Raw genomic sequence first — 17755 nt, forward strand, 5'->3', positions numbered from 1 at the left:
GGAATGAAGGCGGCCTGCAGAGAGCAGGCAGCGCGGATGCGAAAGGGGGTGAAAAGCACACTGGTCACCCCCCTCCTGCTCGGCCACCATCTTGCCCAGGCACCGCTGATACCGGGCAGAGCTTGTGGCTTGCGAGTGTGGGCAAAAAAGTTGTGCAAATACAGAGATTTATCTTCCGATTTTAAAGTTGATTCTGCACCTAAAAACTGTCGCTTGACACACAATCAGTGATGTCAGCTTGTCTGAGTCACAGACAGACGCCCTTCACGGTAAAGCAGCAGGAGTGAGCGCCCTGAGGTTACCTCCGTTCTCAAGCTGCCCAGATGTGAGAAGGCAGGGAATGCGAAAAGGGGGGACATGGGGCAGGAGCAGGGAAACTTGGACAACACGAGGGGAAAACAAGGATGAGCACTGATTTCAATAAACATAGTGACCACACCGTCATCCGCTCCACTCAACACGCATGCACAGACGTCACCCATAGATTACACTGACACTTTCATTGTGGGTGAAGAACTGCTGCAGGTTTATTTCATACAACATAAGTATGACGATAAATGGGTTATCTTACGGGCGATCCAGGGCAAGCAGCCCCTCGCTGCTCTGCCCGCCTGTCGAGCTAGCACGCACGATGGGTCGATGCCCTGCAGTGCGGCACATATTTTCAGATCATCCTTTGGATCACGTGATCTGTCGCATACTCCCGCCCCTTTAGACGGGGGCGGAGCGTGTTGTGGCACACCCCCGGTTGATCAGGCCCCCCAACCGCCCGAAGGACTAACGGGGCGCCGTCGCGGTCTTCGCCGAACCTCCTTTGGCTCCCGGACCTTGGCTCGGGCACCCTTACTGTGCCGGACAGGGGTACCCTTACTGTACCGCCTGTCGCAGAGGTACCCTTACTGTACCCTTCTGCCTCCAGATCGCCCTGTAACTCCGCCTGCAACGCAAGAAAAAACATTAAAACATTCCAATAGCGCGCTACCTCCGCTGCGCAGGGTAAGCGGAAAGGGGTGGGAATGCGCGTGGCCAGGAGGAGCGCGCCGGAAGCAGAGGAAGATCAGAGGGGGTGAGGCGCCTAAAAAGGGGGGGGCTGGCCTCGCCCACCCTAGTGGCACGTCTCCCCCGGACAATCCCATTGGGGGCCTCCCCTCCCCGAGGTGCGGCCTCACGCGAGGCGGAGCAAGGGGGGGGGGGGGGGGCTCCGACGGGCGGCCACTAGAAGGCTGCCCTGCTGATGTCCCCCTGCGCGGGACGCGGGCAGCGGCAATCCCGCCTCTGATACATCACCACTGCCTGACAGTATGTTCTGAAACACACACAGTTAAGATTAAATACATTTTGGCCAAGGCATCAGCAGAGGTTGAAAAAATGCAGCAGAGAAAGTGTGCGCACTATGATCAAAGATACAAATAAGTTTGTATAGGTTGCACAGTGAAACACGTATGGAATATACAAGAAGTAAATGATAAACAAGTCAGCCTTGACTGCTATGTCATATTTGCATGTTTGACATGTCCCCTGCAATGCTTTATTGATACATATAAATATATTCCACAGCCATAAATCACATTCTTAGAAAACCCTCAATCTTTCCCTTTGTAGACCCAGTTTTTATTATCACTGGCCTTTCGTTGACGCATGGCATAACATTTTAGCTCCTAATCTGGGCGTGTGCTCATACTGGCATCTAGTGGCTATATTTACAACTGCAGTTAAACGATCTGCTAAAGCTTTACTGCGGAACAAACAAGAGCTGATAAATCAAGTGCTAGTGTGAAAGCTCTTATCACTACAAAGGAGACGCCAGAGAGGAGACGCCATGTGCGTGCACATCGCCTGTCCGGGTGTGCACATAGTTTGTCTCCCTTCGCAAACGAAAGCGACAACTATAGAGTCTCGCCTAAAAATAGCAGCGCGCAGAAAAGTGTTATGTAAAAAAAAAAAACGTCTTCATGAATAGCTCTACTGTTCACAGCTTGACACACAACTTAGAATTCCCTGTCCAATAGTAGATGGGGCATGACATGTCTACTGGAAAACAGTGCAGAGCTTAGTAAAAATACTTGCCTGTAACATGTTCTGCAGGTTAGTGTCACTGTGGACTTACAATATGTGCTGCATTACAGTGGCGTCACTAGGGGGGTGCGGACCGCACCGGGTGACACCATTACATGGGGTGACACCGTGACACCGACCAAAATGCAAATTAATGGGACCCCCCTAAACTAGGAAATTTTTCATTCATTACTCACTTCCTTCGGCACTGCTCAATGCCTGGCTCAACCCTTGCAGCTGCTTTAGTGCGTCAGAAATACGCTTATAAGTGTGGGTGGGACCTGAGTCTATACGTGAAGGGCATGCAACGAAGCAGCCATGTTAGAACATGAGACGAGACCATACTGCGGCGGTAGGTCAGAAAATAAAACGAGGGCTGCGTTTCCGAAGACATTAAAATGATACGAGAAGGGATTCTTGTCAAGAAAAGAAAGTTGTCTTGACTTAAAAAAAAAAGTCAGGGCGTTGTTTTAAATTATTAACGTGCGCCGACATGCATCATTCTCTAATAAGAATTAATTCTAAATACACGTAAAGATTACATTGCTCGTGGTATTTTTGATAAAAAGGTAAACTTCCGTTGTACATTTTAATGTGATTATGTCTTGTCTGAGCCAGTCAAGTTGGCCGCCGCATTACCCTGAAGAAATGCCACTGGCGTCTCCTGTCCCGGCCTTTACAATGTCTACACCAGTTCTCTCTAGTGGCCATATTAGTTCTGTGACACCATAACTAATATACGTTTTTTATCCACATATATTTTGGACACAAGTGTGAGTTAAACTGGTGTGTACCAGGGCCTGCAGCCTGTAGCTCGTGTGGGTTGCACGCAAGCCATCGCTCTGTCACCCGAGGGGCGTGCCCTCGTCTCCCATGATGCACCGCGCCAGAGGCACCTCCGGTGTTTGAAAGCGGAGGGGGGAAATGGCAGCGCAATCTGCGGGCGGTGAGCCAGTGGAGCGGAGACGAGAGCGGGCGAGGAGAATCAGCAGGACCGTACTCAGCCGCAGCCCGTGAGTCCCCATCCCTTGGGTGAGTGCAAGTGCCAGCCGGGGAGACCACGTTGGACATTCTAGGTAGGGGCAGTGAGGGTAAATAGTCTAGATATCCTAAAAGGCCGGGAGTGGAGACATGGTTTTAATGTGGTGCAGGTGGCTTAAAGTCAATGGCTGTTAGCAAGGAGTAGACTACTCTCGAGCCCCCCCTTCCCACTCCACAGGTGGCAGGAGTGGGCGTGTTCAGAGGAGAGGGGGCTCACTGTAGAGGGTCTCGTGGGGGCTCACTGTAGGGGGTCCCGCGGGGTCAAATTGTACCCCAGAATAGGTACAACGAGTGGGGAGTGCAGAGGTAGGGGGCACAGGGAAAATGTGGAGGTACGGGGCATGGAGGAGTACGTAGGTATGAGACACCGGGGGATGTGGGGGTGACACCATGAGTTACCGCACTGGGCGACACCAACCCTAGTGACGCCACTGCCTCTCCTCTCCAGCTCTAGTCAGGGAATCCACCCACACTCTAGAACTGGAGATAACAGAACTAATACGTATGACATAATACAGTTCTATATTGCTCACGCAAGCACGAGCAAGTAAGGAAAAGGCAACTAAAAATAGATAAAGGATACACTACAGGCTGGTACAGGTACTGCGCACTATGTAATGCCGTTCATGTGGAAGCTCCCCGCCGCAGCGTAACCCATGGTAGGGAAGAGTGTTAGTTGGTTATAGAGCCAGTGGTCGAACTTGGCAGATCGGCAGGGCACGGCGTGCCCCTACTTTTTTAATTACATAGAATGAGTTTCCCATCTTTTTTATTTGAAAGAAAGCGCCGCAGAAATAGCTAAGACCTATAGCTAACGCTCAACGGTCCCTGGCCGTTCGGTGACCTGCGGGTGTGCATAGGAGGAAAAGGACTCTGTGTTTTTCTTCCTGCCCACAGAAGACAAGGACAGTGTCCACTTTTACTGCTTTGCCGCTGTCAGTTGCCCCCTCAAACTTTTAATTAATTCTATGCCATACATTTCTCGCTTGCTATTATACTGGTGAATCGGTTGTGGCCTGGAGGACTTACTACGAGGTGCGGGCGGCCCGGCCTTTGTTGTGTTTTGTCTTGTGTCCCTGCGCGGACACTGTATTGCGTGCGCTCTTGGGTGTCACCACTGGGCACCCGTACTGTGTGTGAGGTCACCAGCCGTCAGCTGCCGTTGACAGTTGACAGCTGATCGCCCTTCCATCCACACGCTGTTCTTAGTCCAGGACGTTCCCTGTACCCCGTGTTGGTATATTGAATAAATACTTCTACTGCCACTATTGACTGGAGTATTTACTTTACAAAGTGGCGACGAGGACCAGCACGGGACACCCACGCGGCGGGAATTTTAATTCAAAGGAGAGTTTATTTTGGAAAACTTTAATGGACTGTAAACTTCTCTGTAAACTTCGACGTTTAAGAAAATAAGAAGAAATCGGATTTTCGTGAACTTCTTCATGGCAGGTTCGAAGTTTATAATTTTGAGGAAATCTTCGTGAGAATTGTCACTAGCGGAGTTTTACAGTTGCAAGTTCTGAACTTGTCGAAGGGTTGGTGATTAATGCCAATTTGATTCTCTGAAGAAACGGATGCGCAAGGTGAAAAATTGACTGAATGGTGGAGAAAGTAGGTACTGGCTTCATTCGGACCAACGGAATAAACACGAACTGTCAACTGTCATTGAGAACAGCTGAACTGCGCGTCATCCTTGGAACCCAGTGACGTAGCCACGCACTAAAGTCAACGTGGCGGCCATTTTGGAAAAAAACCTGCGTCCCATCCAACGAGCACGGACTGAAGTGCAATTTCAAGGAAAGTAAACAAACAACGCCATAGCAACGACGCGTGTCGGATCAGGTATGACGCATGCTGCATCTGTTCCGACATAAGCACGCTTGTACAAATAAAGACTATAATGATACGAATTACACGGAAATGATTAAAATAACAGCTGGTGAAGCCGTGCCTGATGTGTAAGCAAAAATGAGTAACTAGCACAATAAAATTTCACTTTTCCATAAATAAAATTTACAAAGTGCCAATAACAGTGCCACGTCACTACTGTTAAAAAAAAAAAGGATTACCAAGACCTATGTGTTTGAACAGCGTGAAAAATAAGGAATCTTAGAAAAGGGAAAACAAAATAAATTGAACTTCCTTTACTATTAGAATATAAAACCAAAAAGCACTACTCAAACATTACTGAATACACTCTGTGGTTTGGCAAGACAGCGAAAATAGCACTGAGTATACATCTAACAAGATTGTAAATGGCTACAGGGTGCATATGGAATTTATCTCCACCAGAAACATTTCTACGAGGCGGTGGAGAACCAACACTAAAATGGGAGGAATGGAGAGAATATTTTTTGAATTATATCTCAACCTTGGAGGAGGATGACGAAGTTAAACCTGAAAGGAAATACAAGATGTTAATGCATTGTCTCGGGGCAGGAGGCATAAAAGTTTATAATTCAATAAATAAGAAAGTAAGGGCAGAAAATGAAGGAGATGTATTCTTGAATGCCATTGACGATCTGAACACATACTATAAACCAACGGTATGTGTGGGAGTGGATCGTTAAAAGTTCTTCCATCGCAAACAGGGTAAAGATTAATCTATCGATGACTATGTCTCTGTATTAAAAAACCTAGCGATAAACTGCAGATTTGGGGCGCTCCATGATGAATTTATAAGGGACCAGATTGTGATGCAAGGGTCGAATGAGAATATTCAAGACACCTTATGGGCGAAGGGAGAGTATCCACTACAGAATATAATCGACATAGCACGAAAGGCAGATCTAACAGGACGTTGCGCAAAGGCAGTTCTAAATGAAAATAAGGACAAAAAGGATGGTGAAAATATCAACAGAATTTACGACCACAAAACGAAAACAAATCAGAATTGGAGACAGAAAGAATCTAAGCCGCCGATCAGGAGAGAGGATAAACAAAAGTGGGGGCAATTTTACAGATGCGGCAGTAGTTCACACCTGGCTAATGACTTGAAATGCCTGGCACAAGACGCTAAATGCTCAAATTGTGGCATCAGAGGTCATTTTTCTAAAGCATGCAATAGGCGGAAGTCTAAGCAAATAAGAATAGTAGATGGTACGGATGAGTATGAACATGAAGAAACGGATAAAGAAAACATGAACATGTTCATCTTAAATATTGATGAGGAACAAGACGTAGGAACTAATGATGGTAATGCGACGAAAACGAAAAAACCAATTTGTAATATGACTATTGGCGGTATAAACAGGAGCATCGTTGCAGACTCAGGGTCGCCCTACACAATAATAAATGAGAAAGTATGGTTGGAAAAATTCAGAAATGAAATTGGGGGTCACCTGAAGAAACCAGATATAATCATAAAATCTTTCACAGGTGAGAGAATAGATGTGTGTGGATACAGAGACTTAAAATTTGAATTCAAAGGCAGAGAAACCGCGGGAAAATTGTATGTTGCAAAGGTTGGTCCGTCAGTCTTGGGGTGGAAGGACCAGGGAAACTTGGGTATAATGTTGGATCCAACAAAGAGTGACCCAGTACTGAGCGTGACAGAACTCAATGATCAAGCAAGTTCCCTTATGAAAGAATACCCAAAAATTTTCAGCGGTAAAGTAGGAGCATTGGTGGGATACCAACACCGAATAAGACTTAAGCCGATAAAAATACCGGTAGTGCATAAGGTGAGGAACATACCCTTCAATGTAAGGCAAGAGGTGAAAGACCAACCAGATAAACTTCTTGAGGAAGGGATAATTGAGAAAGTGGAAGCATCAGAGTGGGTCGCACCCTTGGTGATTGCGAAACGAGCCGATGGAAAAATGAGGCTATGCGTGGACCTCCGTGACCTGAATAAAAGCATAGTAGTAGAACAATACCCGCTCCCAAAGATAAATGAAATGTTGGCAACGACAAAAGGAATAAAATGGTTTTCAACAATAGATTTAAAGTTGGCTTATCACCAAGTGCCACTACACCGTGAAAGTAAGAAACTAACGACATTTGTAACACAATTTGGATGTTATAGGTTCACGCGTGTTCCTTTTGGCCTCGCATCTGCGGCTGCGATGTTCCAGAGGCTCATGAACAACATATTTGAAGGAGTACCAGACATCCTAATATTCCAGGATGACATCTTAGTCATGGGTAGGACCAAGGTGGAACACGACAGAAGAGTACATCAAGTACTCCGCATTTTGGAGGATAAAAGTTTAACTGAAGAGTACCGCAAATGCAAATTTGCGTGTACATCGGTAAACTACCTTGGTCATTGCATCACAGGGGACGGTATCAGTCCAAAGAGAGAGCTACTACTGGCGATAAAAGAGTCACCCACCCCCACCAACAAGGATGAGCTGAGGTCATTCTTCGGGATGGTGGAGTTTTACTCCAAGTTTATAAGAAATTTTTCACAAAAAACTCATGAACTACGACAGCTCATTAAAATGAGAAACAAATTTGTGTTGACAGAAGAATGTGAGGAAAAGTTCAAAAGCGTGAAGGTTGACTTGTGCACCGCACTTCCCCTTCAGGGATTTGACTCTACCTTGAAAAACTTTGTAACCACAGATGCCAGCTGCAAGGGTCTAGGGGCAGTGTTGACCCAAAGAGACACCAGTGGTAAGGAATATACTGTGGCGTTTGCCTCACGTTCACTCACCCCGGCCGAGGAAAACTTCTCAGTCATCGAACGAGAGGCCTTGGCCTGTGTGTGGGCCTTAGAACGTTTTAGACATTTTGTGTGGGGCAGGAAGGTGACATTATGCACTGATCATAAACCTTTGACGAAAGTGCTAACTACAAAGGGTTTATATACTGCGTCCCCTAGACTGGCTAGACTATCGGTGCATTTATTCGATTTCATGTATGAAGTGGAATACGTCCCTGGAGTTAAGAATGTCGTAGCCGATTTTTTTAGTAGAATGCCTGTAGGTAAAGCAAATGAAGAGGAAGAAACTAAAATGGAGGAAAGTGCCATTGCTGGTGTATTGGATCAAGCCGGCGGAATCACAAGAGAGGAATGGTTAAAGGAGCAGGAGAAAGACGAAATACTGAGCAACGTGGTACAGATGATCAAAACAGGTTGGATGCAAAAAAACAAAACTTACGGATGAGTACAAAGCATTCTGGGAAGTAAAGAATGAATTATCACATGAGGACGAATTCATTCTAAGAAGTGGAAAGTATGTCCCTCCTTGCACTATAAGGGGTAAGATACTGAAGTTGTGTCATGAGGGACATTTAGGGATCGTGAAAACTAAAGGAAGAGTAAAAGAAATGTACTGGTGGCCTGGCATAAACTTGGACATAGAAAGAACGGTGAGAGAATGTACCTTGTGTGTAAACTCGGACAAATCACAAGTGACGTACCGACCACCTTTGCAGCCATTAACCATACCGGAAATGCCATGGGAAAGAGTGGGAATCGACGTGATGGGACCCATTCAAGACAACCATGAAAAATGGTATGTGTTGGTCATGATTGATCACTTAACAAAATGGCCTGAAGTGAGATTCACTAAGGATCCGATATCTAAGAACATCGTGAAGTTCATGGATGAGGCCTTCACCCGGGAGGGTTTACCTACGCAGATTGTGAGCGACAACGGCACTCAATTTACCTCTGAGCTGTTCCAGAGTTACATCAAGAAGAATAGCATTGTACATAAGACCACGTCGGTGTATCATCCAGCTGGTAATGGGGCAGTGGAACGTTTTAACAGAGTCATAAAGGGTGTAATTCAGATAGCCAACAGCAACAATCTGGATTGGAAGCAGGAAACACTAAAGACTGTTTGGGCGTACAGGATAACCCCGTGTGAATCAACTGGTCTCAGTCCTTTTGTAATGATGCGGGGAAGGACCCCTTTGTCAAGAGACAATGTAGGTTGGATAAGAACAAGCAAGAGAATAGACTGGTCAGCTCCGCAGGTTTTGCAAAAACTCAGGCAGTCGCAGGCTTCCGCTAAAGACTACTATGACAGAAAACATGGGAGGAAGCCTGTAAGTCTAAAGAAAGGAGATGTGGTTAAGGTAAAGAGAAGTGAGCACATTGCCAAAGGACAGGACAAATTCACACCTCCGTTAACAGTACAGGAAGTTTACTGCAACTCTGCTCTACTCAGTGATGGTAGGGTATGGCATTTCTCGAATCTTGCACCAAGGTAGTGACTCAACTACCAGCGTGTTCCAGGATGGTAAAAAGGACGGTAAAGGAGGAAAGGTACAGAAACATCTTTACTTTTCTGATGAGGAAACCGATTGTGAAGATAACACAGAAGACAGACCAGCAGGTAGACGTGGAGAGAGAGTGAGTACCGAAAATGTTGACAGACAAACACTGCTCACCACCAAGGAAGGGGTCAGACGGATGTTGCCTGCATTACCAGAACGTTGTAATGTTGACCGTGTTTCAACCAGTAGGTCTGGAAGACTGTTAGGGCCACCTACAAGGTTTAGAGATTTTGTTTGCACGTAACCAGTTCTTTCAATGTTCCCCCTTCATCTCCCCCACCTTTTTCCACAGGAGGAAGATGTGTTGTGTTTTGTCTTGTGTCCCTGCGCGGACACTGTATTGCGTGCGCTCTTGGGTGTCACCACTGGGCACCCGTACTGTGTGTGAGGTCACCAGCCGTCAGCTGCCGTTGACAGTTGACAGCTGATCGCCCTTCCATCCACACGCTGTTCTTAGTCCAGGACGTTCCCTGGACCCCGTGTTGGTATATTGAATAAATACTTCTACTGCCACTATTGACTGGAGTATTTACTTTACAGCCTTAAACCGCATTTCCCTTCTGCCGTTCACATCCTGTAATGTAAGTAAGTACAGACTAGGGCAGATAAAATTTGCGTTATGTAGCGCGGCTCACTGTAATGCACTTTAAATCATACGACGTTGGCTCACTCAGCTGCTGCATTGTGTGTGTGCGCGCGCGCTTCGCAGCCTTGTCCCCGGAATGAAAGCCCGGACCGGGGTTCTCTGACGCGGCGGCTGTAAGTTGGCTCATTAAGGCAACTCACCTGGGCCGCTGGCTACACTGGTGCTGGAAACGTAGCGGCGCTGGGGCTCGCACATGATCCTGTTAGGGCGGCCTAGTCGTGAAGGGCACCACGTTATTGCACTTCCATGTGTGGTGCTTTGCAGCAGCTAACTTAAGAGTTTCTTATTGCTCAGATAGGTGTTATTTATGATATTTGTGTTTCCCTCGTCTTCATTCCTTGATTTTGCTTGTGAAAGGTGTCACTCCTATTTCTGGTAATGTCACTCATAATGACACTGAACATATGAAAATGTCACACGTAGCAACCTGAAACCTTGGCAGCTATGAATCATGAAGAACCACGTTGAAGCCAGAGATATGCACTAGTTCATGAGTGTTAAATGTGCACACAATTGTAACATCTGATATGCTTTTTCATCAAAACACTGTTACAACGCCTCTTCAAATGTCTAAAATATTTCAGACCTTCACTTTCATACCGAGGATCGGATGAAAGATTGTGTAGTATGCTGTCCATGAGCGGGCTACTGGATCCTGTCATCACTACAGATTGCCTGTCACCCCCTAATCTAATCCGTGCCTCTTCCTGCCCAACACAACCGCTTAAGTCTTCCGATTCACGCTTCTAGCAACCAATTCTTATTTTGTATTATTCTGCCACATTGTTCTGATTCACAATTGACTTGTGCCTCCTACCTCGACTCAATGGAAGGCCTGGTCCACAAGTTCCTCCAGCTGTCTGCAACTCTGGCTCCCTTATTGATGCACACCCTGTTGTAATTACCTTACTGCTAAAAGCTCTTTAACTCTCGTCTCTCTTAAACATAGGTATCCTTCCTGCATACTCGGTTTTCTAAACCATCAGTCATCAGAACCTGCAGCGTCCAATGAACTGACTTCACTGCTGCCAGCCAGGTACCCCTCTCTCTCTTCCTCTTATTTCCTGTCTTTGTCTCGCTCCTCCTCACTTGCTGAATGAAAACCGTGACTTCAAGAAAGGGCTCTTACCCTCTCTTTTCTCTCATTTTCTTTTATTTGCCCCCTGTGAAATGGATCAATAAAAGAAAAGCACTTTTTCTTGAAATGTTGTCTTTCTCTGACATTTTTCTATTCCAAAGTGCCTTCTCGAGATCGAGAGGAAAAAAGGTTTAAAATACAAAAAATGTAATAAATAACTAAAGCAAGCCAGAGTGGTCACAAAAGGGCCAGATCGGTTTTCTTCCCACCCAAACACATTAGCGCCACTTTACAGAGTTTGCCAATGAAAAGCTACTTTCGTTTTCTTGTCTTTTTGTTTGAACAGCATTGTTTTCCCCGGGTGGGAAGTGCACCAATTCTGGAGGTACGCATAGATTCTTACAAGGAGCAACATTATATTTATTTAAATCAGGCACATGAGAGATGCTTGACTAGCACCCAATCTGAACTCGCGTATTTCAGAGTGCTTAAATGCCGTTAAAAAAAAGGAACCACAGTAAAATAATAATATATTTTCCTAGGATCACTCTAATTGGGGATGCCAGGAAAAAATCCTAGGTTTTCTGATTTTACATTGCTCATTCAGCCACTGGACGATCATCTCGTGCCCTCTCATGCAGGCGCGGATCGTCCGTTGGGGCGTAGCCCCCCGCGCACACGCCCGCGCCCGCAGCTCCCTCGGTGTCTCTGAACTTAGTTTACTTAAGTTCAGAGACGCCGAGGGTGGGGAGAACTAACTGACAATGCATGTCAGTCAGCATGACGTCGGACCGTGGGCGGTCCGGCGTTATGCTGACTGACATGCATTGTCACAAGCCAGGGAAAGGCAGCACAAGTGCGCATGAGTGGGCATGGAGATTAATTTTTAGTCCGTGCCCAGTCATGCGTACTTGTGTTTTTACTGCCTTGCGCATGCCCATTAGGAGCCCCTCGGTCTCCTAATGGGCAGGCGGCGGGCGTAGCGTAAGCTGTGCCCTCAGCCAATCCTGGCGCTGCTGGAAGCGCCAGGATTGGCTGAGAGGGGTTGGCAGGCCCCTCCTCCAGTACCGTTAGTGAAGGCGCCCAGGGGATCAGAGGTCTGAGAGGTGGCATGGACACGTGGAGCGGCTGTGAGGAAAGTTTAAAAAAATATATATTTCATTCCCCCCGTGCGCGACCCCTCCCCCCGCGAGCCGCGACTGAATATAAGCCTTCTTGTCAGTGTGCCTGCTTCCCGGTAAGAAATGTAAATGTGCGCGCCAACTCCCCAATCTGCAAATGTAAAGGGTGCCAAGTTCGGATGTGTGTTGTCTTTGATTTTTATTTATTACACCTGTCTGCATCTTCTCTGCCTCTGTTCATGGGTGCCTGTATGTGTTTAGTTTCGGTTTGTGGGTGCTTGTTTTCGTCCGTGGAATTCGGCACAAACCGGGCACGTGTATATTTAAATACAAAAATGAAAACTGAGCAGTTTAGGGCCTTCGGTCTTTCTGCAGGACTATGTAAAAGTCTGTCAACTGTCTCCCGTATGGGAAATTCAACAACTGTAGGAGGATTACAAATGCATGCAGTGCGCAAATAGATTGTGTTTTTCTGCACAAATAGATAAAAAAAATATACCTGGCGTCTATTATGTAATAAGCAATAAGGCTGGACCGAGATTTGTAAAGTGTTCAGTCGAAGCGGACAGTTTTGGGGTACACTTTGCCTAGACAGGTGGCTTGCTCTTAGACCGCCCGATGCAGGAAGTTGAGTGACAATTGAATAACTTTTCCTCGCTCTTACCAAACCATGCGGTGGATGGACGAGCAAACAGGGAGAGGCAGACTCCAGCGGCGAGAAGCGGCAGAAGCATCATGTTGACGCTGGCCGGAGCACTGTAAACTCTCTCTGCCTTCTCCCTCTTGGATGTCACATTCCTTCTTCCCTTTGGAAGGTGGGGTGCTGACAATTGCACTATTTGTGGTAGGGGTCACGGGTGAGGTGAGACAGGTAAATGGGCGTCCGTCTTCAAACCGTGGCTGGGCTGGAAGCGTTTTTTTGGCTGATTGATGGAATCACTTGAAGGTACACGTTTATTCTTTTCCAGATGCATTGTAAGGGACCTACCAGCTATAATGTAAAGTGTGAGCTTTTAAAGATGGTTGCCAAAAAAAAAGGGTTTCCTGAAGACACATATTTATTCTTTTTGACGGGTATTGTAAGGGAGCTACCAGCTAAGGTGTGTGAAGTGTGTGCTTTTAAAAGACCGTGGCATTATAAACAAAACTGCTCTTACTGAGTGCAGTCCGCAGTAAATCTATATTTTGGAAACACTTATCTTAAAACATTTTGTGTATTCTGTAGCAGCCTATTTTATACTGTGTGCAATGCAAGTTCGAAGCCTGTTATGAAGCTCTGTGGTTATACTGAATAAGCAGTTACCCACGTTATCATATGAAATCTCTTTATTGATGTCATAACTACACACAATTGCGTTAGTAACCTTCTTGCTTTCTCACATTTGCTTGAAAATGAAACATTTGCCCCCTCTTTTTTTCAAAATTTTCTCAGTTGTTTGCCACATTGCACTCAGCCGCAACTTTTACGCCTCACCACGTTTAAATGTCACCAGCCGCCACTGCTCTCATGGTTTACATCCGAGGTTATTTTTTATGTGATTCCTTTCATTTCTGGCTCTTTAGTTTACAGTGTGGGTGACAGCCAGAAGCCACATGGAAGTTCAGCTTTTTTGGGCCCCAGGGCCCAAGGGGACCTTGACCTGCATCAGAGCCGGGCATCTTACTCGAGCCTTCAGTGGCTAGCACACATTTTAGTTTAATCTCACACCATCTGCACTCGGTGGGAAAGTGAATACTGCCCAAGAGTTAGTTGGCTTTGCAGCCTGTGACGAATTGGGGAAAAGTAGGTCAGGAATCCAGATTTTATAGGAAACTATACTTGTACTGGCTGCAGTGAAACTGCAGATACTGGTCCTGCCACTGTAGGACAGATTACATAGACCCCCTGCAGTTATGTGGTGAGTTTATTTGATTCATTGCTTCACTAAATTATTAGTCATTGCACTGTTTTTAGATTTTCCGGTATTTTAAGCAATCTTTGGCATTGCTCTAAATTCTCCACTTATCCTTTCGATTGTTTTGGACTCCCAGCCATTGCCGCCCCTGTTTATTTATTATTTCCCCTGTACCTGACAAATGGGAGCATTTTGTTATTGTTGCTTTGACCAGTGCTTCTGTACTCAAGGGGTTGCGGCACAGGGCGGGTCGTGGGCTTGCTAGTAAACAGATGGTGCGAGCATTGTTTTAAATGGAAAACACTGGAAAAGGGCACCTGGTGAATGGAGGCCTGGGGGAGTAATGATGTGACGTCCCCGCCATTGGAAAGTTCTTCACTGCTTTTTTTCATAGGTTGTTCAATATTCTAGTGATGCAGTCGCACGCTTATTTTTATAGAGCTGTTGACTTGCATTGATGCACTTGTCCTTCTGTCTTTGTGTTTAAAAAGCCTTGGAATGTGTCCATAAATGTTTCCTGAGGAAAGCATGTTTTCCTGAATCAGACTGCATGACCCAGTGTGTAGTATTTGTATAGCTCTTCAGTCCCTGGCGGGACAGCACCCAGGATAATGTTTTGCATGGCTCAACACTTATAAGGTCCCAAAAGCGAGCCCTATTGGCTATGCCGATGATTGTTCACTCCAATGAAGTCCACAAAGAGCTGATCACCCACCTGATTGACAATCTATGTAGAGGGTCTATACTCTCTTGGGCTCCAAGTGCCTCACCAGGCGACACATTGGTCTCAACAACAGGCGTATTCAGTTTTAGTTGAGGGATGCTTGGCTGCTAAAGAGGATATCAACCACCTCTGCAGTAATATCAGACTTGTTTAGCTGTCGCCGCTCAATCTCCGTGCATGGACATGGATTTTGCGGATGCCTGGGCGGAGAACCCAGCCCTGCTACTGCAATAGCAGGCTCTCCCTAGGGCGCAGCCTCATCTGAGGACAGATACTTAAGCCCAGAAATTCTGGATACCATACTCTCCGTGCCCAATCTGGGTCCTCTTGGATAAATTGGACCCAGTTGCTCTTAATATTCTTCAGAACGTGAGGCAGGATTGGTATCAACAGAAAGGCACACAGGAGTTGTGTAGTTCCTACAAATCTATATACGATTTGCGTGTCTAGACAACAAACTAAGGGATTGGTGTCCACACTGATTCTAGACACCCCCAAAGGATATGTTGGTCTGTTATTCCAGCTAGCTCACAGTGCCACTATGAGCCCCTCTTACCAAGGAGCGAATAGCTTCTGTCAACTATCGAACATGACAACCCTGTCCCCTCAGGGATTGCAGAAACAGTACAGTACTTTTTGCTCAGTCACTCGTGCTCCCTTTGTCTCAGAGATGCAGAGAATAAACGTTGGGGATGTTTTCAATGAGCATTTAATGAACCAGTGTCATTCTAGTGTAAAATAAGTGTGCTTCAAAAACCATTAGACAGAAAGATATGTATATGATTATGAGCACCAGCAGGGTAAAGAAATTCTAGAATTCTACCATAGTGCTAAAGCAATTAATATATGCAGGCAAATGGATACATGACAGTAATAATATGTACTCTTATGATGCAAACCCTAACTAGATGCACATAAGCATGTATGTAGGTGTATAGCCAAGAATCCCCTCAGGATATCCATATGCTCTAAAGTAAAAAAATTTATTTTGTGATCAGTGGAAGCTGCAAATTTAAAGTAGTGCAGAAAATCTTATGAGTTGAACCCTCTGCTTATCCTACCTACTGAGCTGATCACCTAAAAATTGAGTCCTGGTCAGAGACCTGCTCTCTACCCCAGCAGCTCCGCTGTCGCTGACCCCGTTCATCTCTGCCTTGTAGGAGTTTGAGGCCCTCCTCCACCAGTAGGCTCCTGCCTGCGCCTCATCCCTGGAGGTCCAGTGGGAGAGCCTTGCTCTTCTGCTGGTCCGCTGTTGTCTGTCCTGTGTTTTGTGCCCGTTTTTCTATCTATGTTAAATGTGCCTGTAAATTGTCTTTTTCTGTATTCTGTGGTATTTTGCCTGTGTTTTCACAGTTGGTACTGTCCTTTCCTGTGCCATTGCTGTGACCTTTTCGTCACCCTTTTCCCGCCGGTTCCCACTTCCGCCTCCAAGCTGCGATTCCCTCCCCCCTTCCCTATTTAATGGCGGCTGCGCCAAAGACAAGCCCGACCTTGATCAGTGCCAGGGATTTTGGATCTTCCACCACCCTCCCCAAAGATTCAGCTGCCCTCCGCGCACTCCACCCTGGAAGAGACAACTACTGCCAGCTGTCCACGCCGAACACCACCCACTGCCAGTTCTCCTGTCGTCACTGCCGCCAGACCTTCACCCACCCCGCACCCCCACGGTCACCGCCCCCACGTCGGACACCAACACCACCGAAGCGCATCTTCCTCAACGTGCGCTCCCTGCACAGACACACTAGAGATCTGGGACCTCCTCAACACCCTCTTGCCAGACATCGCCTTCTTCACGGAAACTTGGACTAACTCCCCCTCTGCCCTGACATCACCAGCGCCATCTCCGACAGGTACAAAATCCAGAGGAAGGACCACCCCAACCGCCCAGGAGGAGGACTTGTCATTGCGCACAAGTGCCCCTCCGACTTATGACCTCCAGCTTGAGAGACAGCCCGCCCACCACCGAACACACCCATTTCCAGATCCAGACCGACCATAAGAAGCAACCTCGCCTACAATCCTCCCGGACCTCAAACTCTGTTCACCGCCACATCGCCGACCTCATCCCGCCCTACTCCATCGCCTCCATGGACTACATGTTCATCGGGGACCTCAACTTCCACCTCAGCGACCCTCCCCCACCCCCCTGGACAACCTTGCCAACCTCAGACTGAAATAACTTGTCACCACTCCCACCCACAAGTCAAGACATACCCTCGACCCCCATCTTCGAAGGAAGTAACAACATCCACTTCAGCCACCACGCAACCCCCATTGACGGACCACCACTGCATACACTTCCACATCAACGAACCCACGCTGCCCAAACCTGCACTCCGCCCTCCACGAAGAAACTGGAGCAAGGTCACGTAGAGCAGCTCAACTCCACCCTCAACCGCAATGCTCCCACCACCTCGTCTGATGCCAACCTCGCAGCCAAAGAACTCCACAGATAGATCACCAACTGCACAGACGAGCGTGCCCCCTTGCGTAACCCTGACAGACAACACCCCAGAAAGGTCACCTGGTTCACCACCAATCTCCAAGAAGCCAGACGCACCTGCCGACGTCTCAAGAAGAACTGGAGAAACAGCAAATCCTCAGAAGACAGCACCACCTACAAGAACAGGGCAAGATCAGGGCAATAGCTAATCACAGATGCAGAGACCCATAATTACGGAAGGCTCACCACACTCCACCCCTCCACACCTAGCGATGCCTTTACCTAAGATAGCGGCTTCCGGCCACACTCAATCCTCCACCTTCTGATAAAGCGCGATCTCCCCCACAGAAACGTAACTAACCCACCCCTAAGAGAGCTATCCTCCCACCCAACCTAGACTAAATGCCATCAGCCACGCCAATCTCCACCAGCCCCTTCACAATGAACCAACTTAAAACCACACAGCCAGAACTCCTTCTCGATCAATTTCCCCCTCAACCTCTCACTTAAAGCGA

General features: G+C 47.0%; 1 long non-coding RNA gene across 4 annotated transcripts in view; it reads right to left on the reverse strand.

Moving 5' to 3' along the window:
* LOC146871690 (uncharacterized) overlaps positions 1–17755 on the reverse strand; it is a 291696-nt gene that overhangs the window by 21351 nt on the left and 252590 nt on the right. The gene's annotated exons all lie outside the window — the stretch shown is intronic.

Source organism: Triturus cristatus, chromosome 1_1 (assembly GCF_964204655.1).
Source record: "Triturus cristatus chromosome 1_1, aTriCri1.1, whole genome shotgun sequence".
In the NCBI taxonomy this organism is placed as follows: domain Eukaryota; kingdom Metazoa; phylum Chordata; class Amphibia; order Caudata; family Salamandridae; genus Triturus; species Triturus cristatus.